An 11,525-nucleotide genomic window follows, 5' to 3' on the forward strand; every position below is an offset into this window, starting at 1 on the left:
TATGTTGAAGGTATCGATACTTTAATAAGTATATGTATCATATTATCGATACTTTAGGAATTTAAAAGAATTGCAATAATGCGCCTATAAAATATCGATACTTTATAAACATGTATCGATACATAACAATGTAAGAGGTAAAAATATGACAAAACCGGTTTCAATATGACAAAACCGATAAAGTGCTACCAAATATGTCGAATGTATCGATACGTTAATAAGTATATGTATCATATTATCGATACTTTATGAATTTAAAAGAATTGCAATAATGGCGCCTATAAAGTATCGATTTTTATATGTATCGATATATAACAATATAACAGGTAAAAATATGACAAAACCGGTTTTAGTATGACAAAACTGGTAAAGCGCTACCGGATATATTGAAGGTATCAATATTTTAATAAGTATATGTATCATATTATCGATACTTTTAAAAGAAAAAAATGAAAACGTATCGAAAGTGTCGACACCTGACACAAAAGTATCGAGACTTGGGTAATTGTATCGATTAAGTATAAATAATATATACGGTTAAAATATCAAATGCATAGCTACATTTCCTCAGAAAATAGATAGAACACGAACGTAGTTTTCGAAATCGAAGCATAATTGTTGCTGCGAAATAGAATGAAGGCGTTTTTAAAGCGAAGCTTGTTTGTTGCTGCAGTCGAATCGAAAAGTATGTTGTCGAAACCCTAGTTTTTTATTATTACAGTAATAGAAAATAGGGGTTTTATGGGTTTAGGGTTTTTGAAGTAAAGAAGCATTTGAGATCGATTACAAGTATAATGTGATATTATAGGTAGATAATAAATATCGATACTTTTATAAAATATTATAGGTAGAAAATGATATTGTAGGTTGTATAAATGTACCGATACTTGTAGTATAGAGTATTCCCATTTGTTTGAAGGAAATAGGGATTAGGGTTTAAGGTTTGTGGGTTTGGATTTCGAAGCCAAGAAGGATTTGTGACCGATTAGAGTTAGAAAGTGATATTATAGGTAGAAAATAAGTATTGATACCTGTATATAATATTATAGGTAGAAAATGATATTGTAAGTTGTATAAATGTACCGATACTTGTAGCAGTGACCATTCAAATTCTTTTGAAGGAAACCGTTTTACTATAAGAGTAGCTATCGATATTTGTATATTGAATAAAGTGTATGTAACCATTATTTGATTTTGATTTGCGTAAACTGATATATGAAGAAAAATAAAGTCAACAGATCTTGCAATTGTTGTTCGCGAAGATGACTTTGAAATTGAGTCCGAGAGTATGAACAATGAAGTAAATCGAAAGCAACCACTGAGTGGATATATGTACTTCTAGTAAGTATCAATGTATTTTTGTTATTATTGTTGAAATGATAATTGGATTAAAGTATTTAAGAACTTTAAATTGATTACAAATTTTAAATGTTGACAGTATGACTGAATGCCAAAGGATGAAGGAAACTGGTAATCACATCGGTTTGGTATGTAAAATGAAATTGACATTGAGTATTATTTAGCGTTAATGCATTGATTAAGAAACATTTATGCTTAATTTTAGGTGAAAAATGATGTGTTGGAGAAATGGAAGCCAATGACTGATGCTGAGGAGGAACCTTACGTGACACAGTAAAAAAAGGATAGATAACAATACAAACCTTGGAGGAACGAACATAAAAAGAAGGCGCCTAATGTTTCGGACTTCGTTAGAAATAACCTTTTTTCTTCGGATTAATTTCGTTGTGGGTAGACTATTTGAACATCGTTATGTAACAAATTGTTGTGTATGTATGTTTGGTTTACTTATATTATGTGTATATTTTCATTTGATTCACATGATACACATAATGCACTATTTTCAATTTAAATATACTAAAAAATATAACACAATAATTGTGTATTTTAATATTCCACAGTAGAACATGTGACTTACACAGTAAATATTCCATTCGGATGGGCCAGTGCAAAGATAACAATCTAACTATCTCCTATTCTCTTCCATGCCACTGCTTTATTCCCATGTGACAACCCCATTAACTCAGCTTTGAACTGAATCAGTATTATCTTTCCCGGCTTAATGGTACATAACGCATGTTACTTGAACAGTAGGAATCAATTATGCAATTTTCATGTTCAATTTAAGACTGCATTTCATGTTCATTTCAATTTTAATTAGAGTTTGAATTTAAATTTCAATTTAAATTTCGGCTCCACTATAAATATGAGCTGGAGCCTTTTTTCCCTTCAAACAATAACTTGCTTAATGCATCGGGAGGGATTACATCAAATGTCATTTCTAAGGTAACAACAACCATTTTCAATATTTATTATCTTAGACAATTTGCATATTATCATTGATTATTCCTAATTTCCATTGTTTTTTCCCAACTTGTAACGCGAGGTAAATCCCGACCTTTATAATTTTGAGGAACAAGATGGGAAATTGGATATGTGATGAATGTCTTTCGGATATTATCCATTTCACCTAGCTCATTGAGATAGGTTAACCCTAAACCAAAACCACCAGAGCGAAACATACCTGATGTAGAAGCAGATGCAGATTTAAAATCTCAACGGTGATGCATTTGGTTCTCAAATAGTTAAAGCATCATAAATGTTTCTGACGTATGATCTGGGTGGTATACGGGAAATGCAACAAAGGGCAAGTAAAATCCCGATAATTGAGGGCTACAACTTGTAATAATAATAAAAATAATTGAAGGGTATACATGTATAAAGTATTGATACTTAGCTAAATTAACAATGTAAATGGTAAAATTCTACCAGTGCAATGATAATAGGCATACATGACAAGCGTCTCAACTTGTCATTTACGACTATTTTCATTATACCTGAGCACTTTTATCCGTTTACATTGTTAATTTACCTATTACATTAAAGTAATAGTTTTGAAATTCCAAGAACATATACTTATGATTTACGTGTGTATCTTCCATTATTTAACATTATTATTAAAAGATCTAACGTTTAATTCTAGAGAATTTTTGGTTGCATTTTGTTGTATTTCCCATGTAGGACCCAAATCATAAGTCCGATATGCTTCTAATGCTTTAAATATTTGAGAACTAAATGGATCGTCTTCGAGATTTTAAATATGCAGCTGCTTCTACATCAGCTATGTTTACGGTTCTCCTATCTTCGTTGTTGAGTTAATCGATCGACGAAATAGTTAAGAGGGGGTGAATTGGCAATAAAAAGTTTGGTGGAAGCTTTTCCAGAAAATAGAAAATAATTGCACAATGATTTAGAGTGGTTTGACTTTCTCAACAAAAATCTACGTCCACTACCTTAGCTATCCACACTAAGGATTTTCCACAAATTCACTAATTTTTCTTTATTTTGAGGACAAAGAGTAACCTTACAAATCCCTCAAGAATTATACCCCAAATTTTTGAGAACACTCTCTTCCAAAGAGAATAATAAAATTTTGCAAACTTACAGAAAAACCTCACAAGGCAATATGTTTGCACAATTCTAGAACAAGAAAAGAACACTCAAAGATGATTACAAATGAGCACAATGTGTTCTTGAAAGAAAAATGAATATTGAAGGAAAATTAGCTTGAAATGCACAAACTTGAAGTTTAATGCTTTCTCTCTTGTTTCTTAATGTATTATTTATGATCAATGTCTTCAGAACTTGTTTAAATACACCTTGGATTGATTCTAGCCGTTGTGAGTCATTTGGGTGATGTTAGAGCCGTTGTAGTGTGAAAACCCTCTTGAAAAAGACTGATGGGAGCGTGGGGTTTCGGTACCCCTTTAATGGGTATTGGTACCTGTAGTGTAAAATTCAAATATTTTGACCGTTAAATGACTAGAGGTATTGGTACCCATAGGACATTCTATTTTTCTCGGGAAAAAAATTTGCATAGGGGTATCGGTATCCTATGATGGGTTTTGGTACCCATTGGGCAATCTGTTTTTCTCGGAGCCAAAAATTGGCATAGGGGTATCGGTACACCCTATGAGGGGTATCGATGCCTCCCTACTTAAAATTTATTTTTGACTCGATTAAGGCTCGAAATACTTTGTAAAATTGTTTAAAAAAATATTTTAAGATTAAAACACAATTTTACACTTAAGTAAGGATTGAAATTGATATTTGAAAAACTTATAGTAATATTTTGATATTCGAATAATTCAATTGAATATACTTTAAAAATGATTACAAAATCTTAAAATCCAATAACACTTAATTTGTTATATCGAAATATCAAAATGTTTTCAACAATCTCCCCCTTTTTGATATAACAAAACATTTTAGTAATTTTAAGATTTTCTTTGAAAAATCATTTTTGAAATTAATTTTGAAAAATTACTCAATTACTCCACCTTACTATAACACTTCTCCCCCCCTTTTTGTTAAATCAAAAAGACTCTATAAACGTTTTAAACAAGATTTTGAAAAATTAGCCAATTAAAATAGAATTAGCTTAAGCTGCTAAGATCACAATCAAGAGAAAAATTAGTCATTAGTTCCATAAATCAATATTCATAGATAATGTGTAATGGTAATTGGTCATATAATCTAAATGATGCAAAATGTAATATTAAAAATTAAATCGAAACTTAAATAACTAATAAGCATTCAAATATCATTCAAACCAAAATAAACATCCAAACAAACAATTCAAACATTCAAATTCCAAAACACAAATCCAAAACACAAATCCAAAACAAACAAATCCAAATATTCAAAATGTTTTGAAACAATGTTAGGATCCATAATGATTCAACCTAAGAAAATTAGCAAGCGAAGTTCAAGCATCCGTATGAGGATCGGGAGGAGATAGATGTGCCCATATATTAGCCACATCTCGTGTAAGCGCGTCGAGTCTATTATCCATAGCATTGAATCGATTATCTATTGCTTCGCGGTTAGCTCGAATCTCTTGTTGATTCTCCAATTATTGAGTCCCCATAGCAGTCAAGTGAGACTCTAAAGATGCAAACCTCATACCCAATGTCTCCATAAATGATTGGAAGTATGGAGGCATTTGACTTGCTTGTTGTGTCGGCTCGTCGTCGAGATTTCGTCAATATTTTGAAATAGTTCTTGAAGTTCTGGATCATCACCAGCTGCCGGTGCCGGAGGAGCTTGTGAAGAGCTAGCTCCCAATGTTTTCTCAATAGATCGAACCCATGGGTCCTTTTCATTCTTCCATCCCGATTTTTTTAAAGAATTCAAGTTGATTTCGTTTTTTTAGAGGGATGGCTACATCAAGCTGAACCTTAAGTTGGGCTTTGATAAACAGGTTATTCAGAAGACAACCGTAAACTAGAGTTTCACAAAACTTTTTATTAGGGATAAGGTTTCTGGTTTCAACGAGTTCGGCAAAGATAATTTGTGGTAGGTTTAATTTCTTATTTTTCTGGATAAAATGTATCCACCAAAGGTCTATAGCTCTAAAAGTGGAGTATTTTCCTCCGGATGGTCTAAACCACCAATACATCATCAGATAAAGAAAACAATCGTGGTGATCTAACACACTCACACTCAACTTGATCTTGTAAGGAGTACCTGCTACTTCTTTTTCATTATATAAGCCGATATTATCTAAACCGAATATGTTAGCTATGTAGTCCGAGTCAATATAAATAAATTGACCTAGAAGATAGGATCGAATTCCTATTATTTTGGTTCTAGCTTCGTTTTGGATACAAACGACATTGGAATAGAAAATTCAAACAAGTTGTTGGTAAACTATTGGTTCGAGTAGAAAAAGTTTATCAAATTTCCAAGCTTGTAAGGTAGGAAGATATCTAAAGCTCATTTCTACCATAGCTCGAAGAGAAAGAATACGTTCTTCCCGAATTTTATAAGAATAGAAAAGATAAACAAACCTATGGTAAAGATTATCCCTACATCCAGGTTCGTTAAAACACGAGTTTCGAATTTTTATTTCGGGATTAGGATTTTGTGGTTGGATATGAGGAGGATTTAGAAGTGGGTTTGGTGGTCGGTTTGAACGACTAGAGGATGACCTAGGACATTTTTGAGACATGGTTCAAGAAATCGAAACATGATAGATACCTACAATTTAAAACATATGTATGCAATATAATCAATCCCAAAACTCAAATGAGTCCTCAATATTTCAAGGTTCTCTAAAATAATCCTAATGGGAAATTTTGAAAACTATGTTTGAAAACAATGTTTGAAAATCAATATGTAGTTTCCAAAACAACATAATTAAATCAAAAACAACAATTTTAAAACCAAAACATTTTTTTATTTCGAAATTTTGAAAATTTTTGATCAAATCTTGTGTTTTTGATGAAGGTGGTTGTACAATCTAGTTTAGAAACATCATATAATCAATGCCCGATATATAGTTCAACCTAGAACTAATCAAAACTAGTCTTAAGTTCAAAAATTAATAAAATAGAGGTTTTAGAAAAATTACCTTAAAATATGAAGATTGAGTGGATTTTGATGTTGTTTGCACTAGTTTGATGATTGTAGCAGGAATATAAGTTGAAAAACGGGTGAATTCCGACTTGATACGTTGATTTTGAGAAAGATTTGAGAGAATAGTGAGAGAGGGAGACGATGACGTGAGTGTAGTTTTAGGGGTTTTTGACACAAAATGAGATTTTTAGGGATTTAAAAACCCAGTCTCGACAGGGGGTATTAGTACCCTTATAGGGGTATCGATACACAGTCAAAGGGGGTATCGATACCTAGCAAGGGGTATCGATACCTAGTGCACAAAAATGTCAAAAATATGTATTTAAACACTCAAAATACTAAATTATTGAGCTCTAGTGCTATTGACAACTCATATATCGAAAATTAATAATGTTCAATCAAACAAATCTATCCTTATATTTTATTTGAACATAATATTAATTTTCTCTAAAGATCATAAACTCCCCCTAACTAATAGCAGAGAATGCAATCAAAAGTTTTATTTTTATAAACATTTTTCATTCTTAATTAAAAGTGCTAAAATTATTTTAAACACTAAGTGAAGATAGGTCGGTTAAACCTAATTCTCTCCTAAGAGTCCAAAATCTTTCTTTATCTAAAGGTTTTGTAAAAATGTCCGCTAATTGGTGCAAAGTATCAACAAATTCTAGAACTATATCTTCTTTAGCGACATGATCTTAAATGAAATGATGTCTAATTTCAATGTGCTTAGTTCTAAAGTGTTGGATGGGATTTTTAGTGAGACAAATAACACTAGTATTGTCACACTTGATAGGTATGGTACCTACTTCAATTCCATAATCTAAAAGTTGTTGTTTCATCCATAAAACTTGTGCACAACAACTACCAGCTGAAATGTATTCCGCTTCAGTGGTAGATAATACAACACAATTTTGTTTATTTGAAAACCATGAAATTAGCATATTTCCTAGGAATTTACAAATTCCGGAGGTGTTTTTTCTATCTATTTTGCATCTTCCATAATCCACATCAGAGGAGTCATGTAAGCTAAAGCTAGAGTCTCTAGGATACCAAAGTCCTAAACTAGGAGTGTCCTTAAGGTATCTAAAGATTCTCTTAACGACTAGTAGATGTGATTCCTTAGGGCATGATTGAAATCTAGCACATAAGCAAACACTAAACATACTGTAGTCTACTTGCGGTTAGATAAAGCAAAGAGCCAATCATTGACCTATATAATTTAACATCTACACATTTACCTCCTTCATCTTTGTCAAGCTTTGTTGATGAGCTCATTGGAGTGGTATATGGTTTCCCATTTTCCAATCCAATTTTTTTTGAGCATATCCTTGATGTATTTTGCTTGATTGATGAAGATTCCATCTTTTCTTTGCTTGATTTGGAGTCCCAAGAAAAATGAGAGCTCCCCCATCATGCTCATCTCGAATTCACTATGCATTATCTTAGAAAATTCTTGGCAAAGAGCGCCATTAGTAGAACCAAATATTATATCTTCAACATAAATTTGAACTACTAATATATCTTTACCTTTATGCTTTAAAAACAATGTAGTGTCAACCTTCCATTTTGAAAAACCTTTTTTAATTAAAAAGTTCGAAAATATTTCATACCAAGCTCTAGGAGCTTGTTTTAAACCATAAAGCGCTTTTGTCAATTTAAAAACATAATCTGGAAATTTTGAATCTTCAAAACCTTGAAGTTGTTCCACGTACACTTCTTCTTTTACAAAACCTTTAAAAATACACTTTTAACATCCATTTGATATAATTTAAATTCATTGAAACGAGCAAACACTAATAACATTCTTATTGCTTCCATCCTAGCTATGGGAACGTATGTTTCATCGTAATCTATGCTCTTTTCTTAAGTATAGCCTTGAGAAACAAGTCTAGCCTTGTTCCTCACTATATTACCACTTTCATCAAGCTTATTCCTAAATACCATCTAGTACCCACAGTAGATTTATTACTAGGCCTTTCAACTAATGTCCATACTCTACTTCTCTCAAATTAATTTAACCCGTCTTGCATAGCCATAATCCAATGTTCATCATTTAATGCTTCTTTAATATTCTTAGGCTCTATGCGTGAGATAAATGCAACATAATTACATATATTTCTAAGACAAAATCGAGTTGTTACCCCTTTGGATAGATCACCTATTATTTCACCATCCTTGACATAGTTTTATTCTCTTGGGTAAGAGACTTCCATTTCTTCAATGATTGGATTCTCGAGAACATCATGAGTTTCCTCATCTTTTGTTTCTTCCTTTAATGATAGTTCTCCAACGTCATGTATAACTTTTTTTTTCTTTTACAATACCTACGTCATCATCAACACATTAATCCTTCCTCGGAAGGGTATTATCATCGAAAACAACATGTATAGACTCTTCTACCACTAAAGTTCTTTTATTAAATACCCGATAAGCTTTAGAATTTAAGGAATAACACAGAAAAATTCCTTCATCACTTTTAGCGTCAAATTTACCAAGATTTTCTTTACCGTTGTTTAAAACAAAACATTTACATCCAAAAGGATGAAAATAACTAATGTTAGGCTTTTTATTTTTGAAAAGTTCATATGGAGTTTTCTTTAAAATAGGCCTAATCATTACTTGATTAATAACATAACAAGTGGTATGGCTTCTGTCCAAAAATATTTTGGCAAATTGTTTTCGCAAAGCATGGTTCTAACCATTTCTTCTAAAGTTTGATTTTTTCTCTCAACAAGTTCATTTTGTTGAGGGGTTCTAGGTGCTGAAAAATTATGGATAATACCATTAGAATTACAAAACTCACTAAATCCAAGATTTTCAAATTCAGTACCATGATCACTCCTAACACTAGTCATGGAGTAACCCTTTTTATTTTGGATTACTTTTGAAAACGTGATGAATTTTTCTAATGCTTCATCTTTAGTACTTAAGAATAGAACCCAAGTATATCTAGAATAGTCATCTACCAATACAAAGTAATATTGTTTTCCACCCATGCTAACAGTCCTAATTGGCCCAAAAAGATCAATATGGATCAATTGCAATACTCTACTAGTTGATACATCGTTAATGGACTTAAAGGAAGCTCTTTGATGTTTTCCTTTAGCACATGCATCATAGATTTTATCTTTATCAAATTTTAGCTTTGGCAACCCTCTTACTAAATCTCTTTGAATTAGTCTTTGTAAAACACTCATGCTTGTATGTCCTAGCCTCCTATGCCATAACCAACTATCATGTTCATCCTTGGCAACTAGGCATAAATTAGTCATATTTATGCCTAATCATTACTCGATTAATAACATAACAAGTGGTATGGCTTCTGTCCAAAAATATTTTGGCAAATTGTTTTCGCAAAGCATGGTTCTAACCATTTCTTCTAAAGTTTGATTTTTTCTCTCAACAAGTTCATTTTGTTGAGGGGTTCTAGGTGCTGAAAAATTATGGATAATACCATTAGAATTACAAAACTCACTAAATCCAAGATTTTCAAATTCAGTACCATGATCACTCCTAACACTAGTCATGGAGTAACCCTTTTTATTTTGGATTACTTTTGAAAACGTGATGAATTTTTCTAATGCTTCATCTTTAGTACTTAAGAATAGAACCCAAGTATATCTAGAATATTCATCTACCAATACAAAGTAATATTGTTTTCCACCCATACTAACAGTCCTAATTGGCCCAAAAAGATCAATATGGATCAATTGCAATACTCTACTAGTTGATACATCGTTAATGGACTTAAAGGAAGCTCTTTGATGTTTTCCTTTAGCACATGCATCACAGATTTTATCTTTATCAAATTTTAGCTTTGGCAACCCTCTTACTAAATCTCTTTGAATTAGTCTTTGTAAAACACTCATGCTTGTATATCCTAGTCTCCTATGCCATAACCAACTATCATGTTCATTCTTGGTAACTAGGCATAAATTAGTCATATTTATGGAATCTAAATGCACCATGTAAATATTTCCTATTCTATGACCAATAAGCATAATCGGATTATATGCAATGTCAATGACTTTACAACCATTAGTTTCAAACATGACATTGTATCCTTTATCGAATAATTGACTAATACTCAATAGATTATGCTTTAACCCATTCACATATAAAATATTTTTAATTTGTATGGAAGATGTATTACCTATAGTACCTGTACCTTCAATGTGACCTTTTGAATTATCACCAAAAGTCACCTCTCCTCCATTTTTGTCGTTAAGCTCTATGAACCAACTCTTTTCTCTGGTCATTTGTCTTGAGCATCCACTATCAAGGTACCATGAGTTTGAATTTGTTTCTCGTGCCTTGTAGCAATGCTCATTTTCCTACAAACATAGACTAATTTTTTATTTTTGGTACCCATTTTCTTTTGGGTCCATATTCATTAGTTTCTAAAATTCTAGTCCCCTTGGGTATCCATTTGTGTAGGATATCCTTATCTTTAGTAGTAATGAGTTCTTTAGGAATCCATATACTTCTAACGATTTTTCCATTAGAGGTTCTTCGGGGACCTCTATGATTGTAGTTTTTAAAACTTTTTCTAACACAATTAGATTTTGAACTTTCTCCATTTTCAAAGCGTTTTGTTCCAACTTTATTAAAAGAAGCTTTAAGATCATCAATTTTCTTTTGATGATCATCATTCACTCTTAAAAGTAGGTTATGCAAATCAGTATTTTTCTTTTCGAATTCATCTAATTTGATTTGCAATTCTTTGACCTTACTTTCAAGATCAATGTTGGTCTTGGATATGAGATTATTTTTGTTTTTCAATTTTGAAATATCATTTTTGTATTTTAAAAATAATTTCTCATAATCCGAAGCCAGCCCAGTATATTCCTCTAACAGCTCATCAAAAGAATAATCTTCGAAATTAAATGAGCTAGAGGTTACCTGAGAGTCCTCCCCAAAAGCCATCAAACACAAGTTTGCTACTTCTTGTTCCTCTTCATCGGAAGCTTCATCATCGCTCTATGTAGCCATGTGTGCCTTATGTTTCTTCGTGGATTGACCCTATTTCTTTAATTATGGGCAATCGTATTTGACATGCCCATGCTTTTTGTATTCGTAGAAAA

The sequence above is a fragment of the Hibiscus syriacus genome, unplaced genomic scaffold (assembly GCF_006381635.1).
Source record: "Hibiscus syriacus cultivar Baekdansim isolate YM2019G1 unplaced genomic scaffold, ASM638163v2 tig00111952_pilon, whole genome shotgun sequence".
Lineage (NCBI taxonomy): Eukaryota > Viridiplantae > Streptophyta > Magnoliopsida > Malvales > Malvaceae > Hibiscus > Hibiscus syriacus.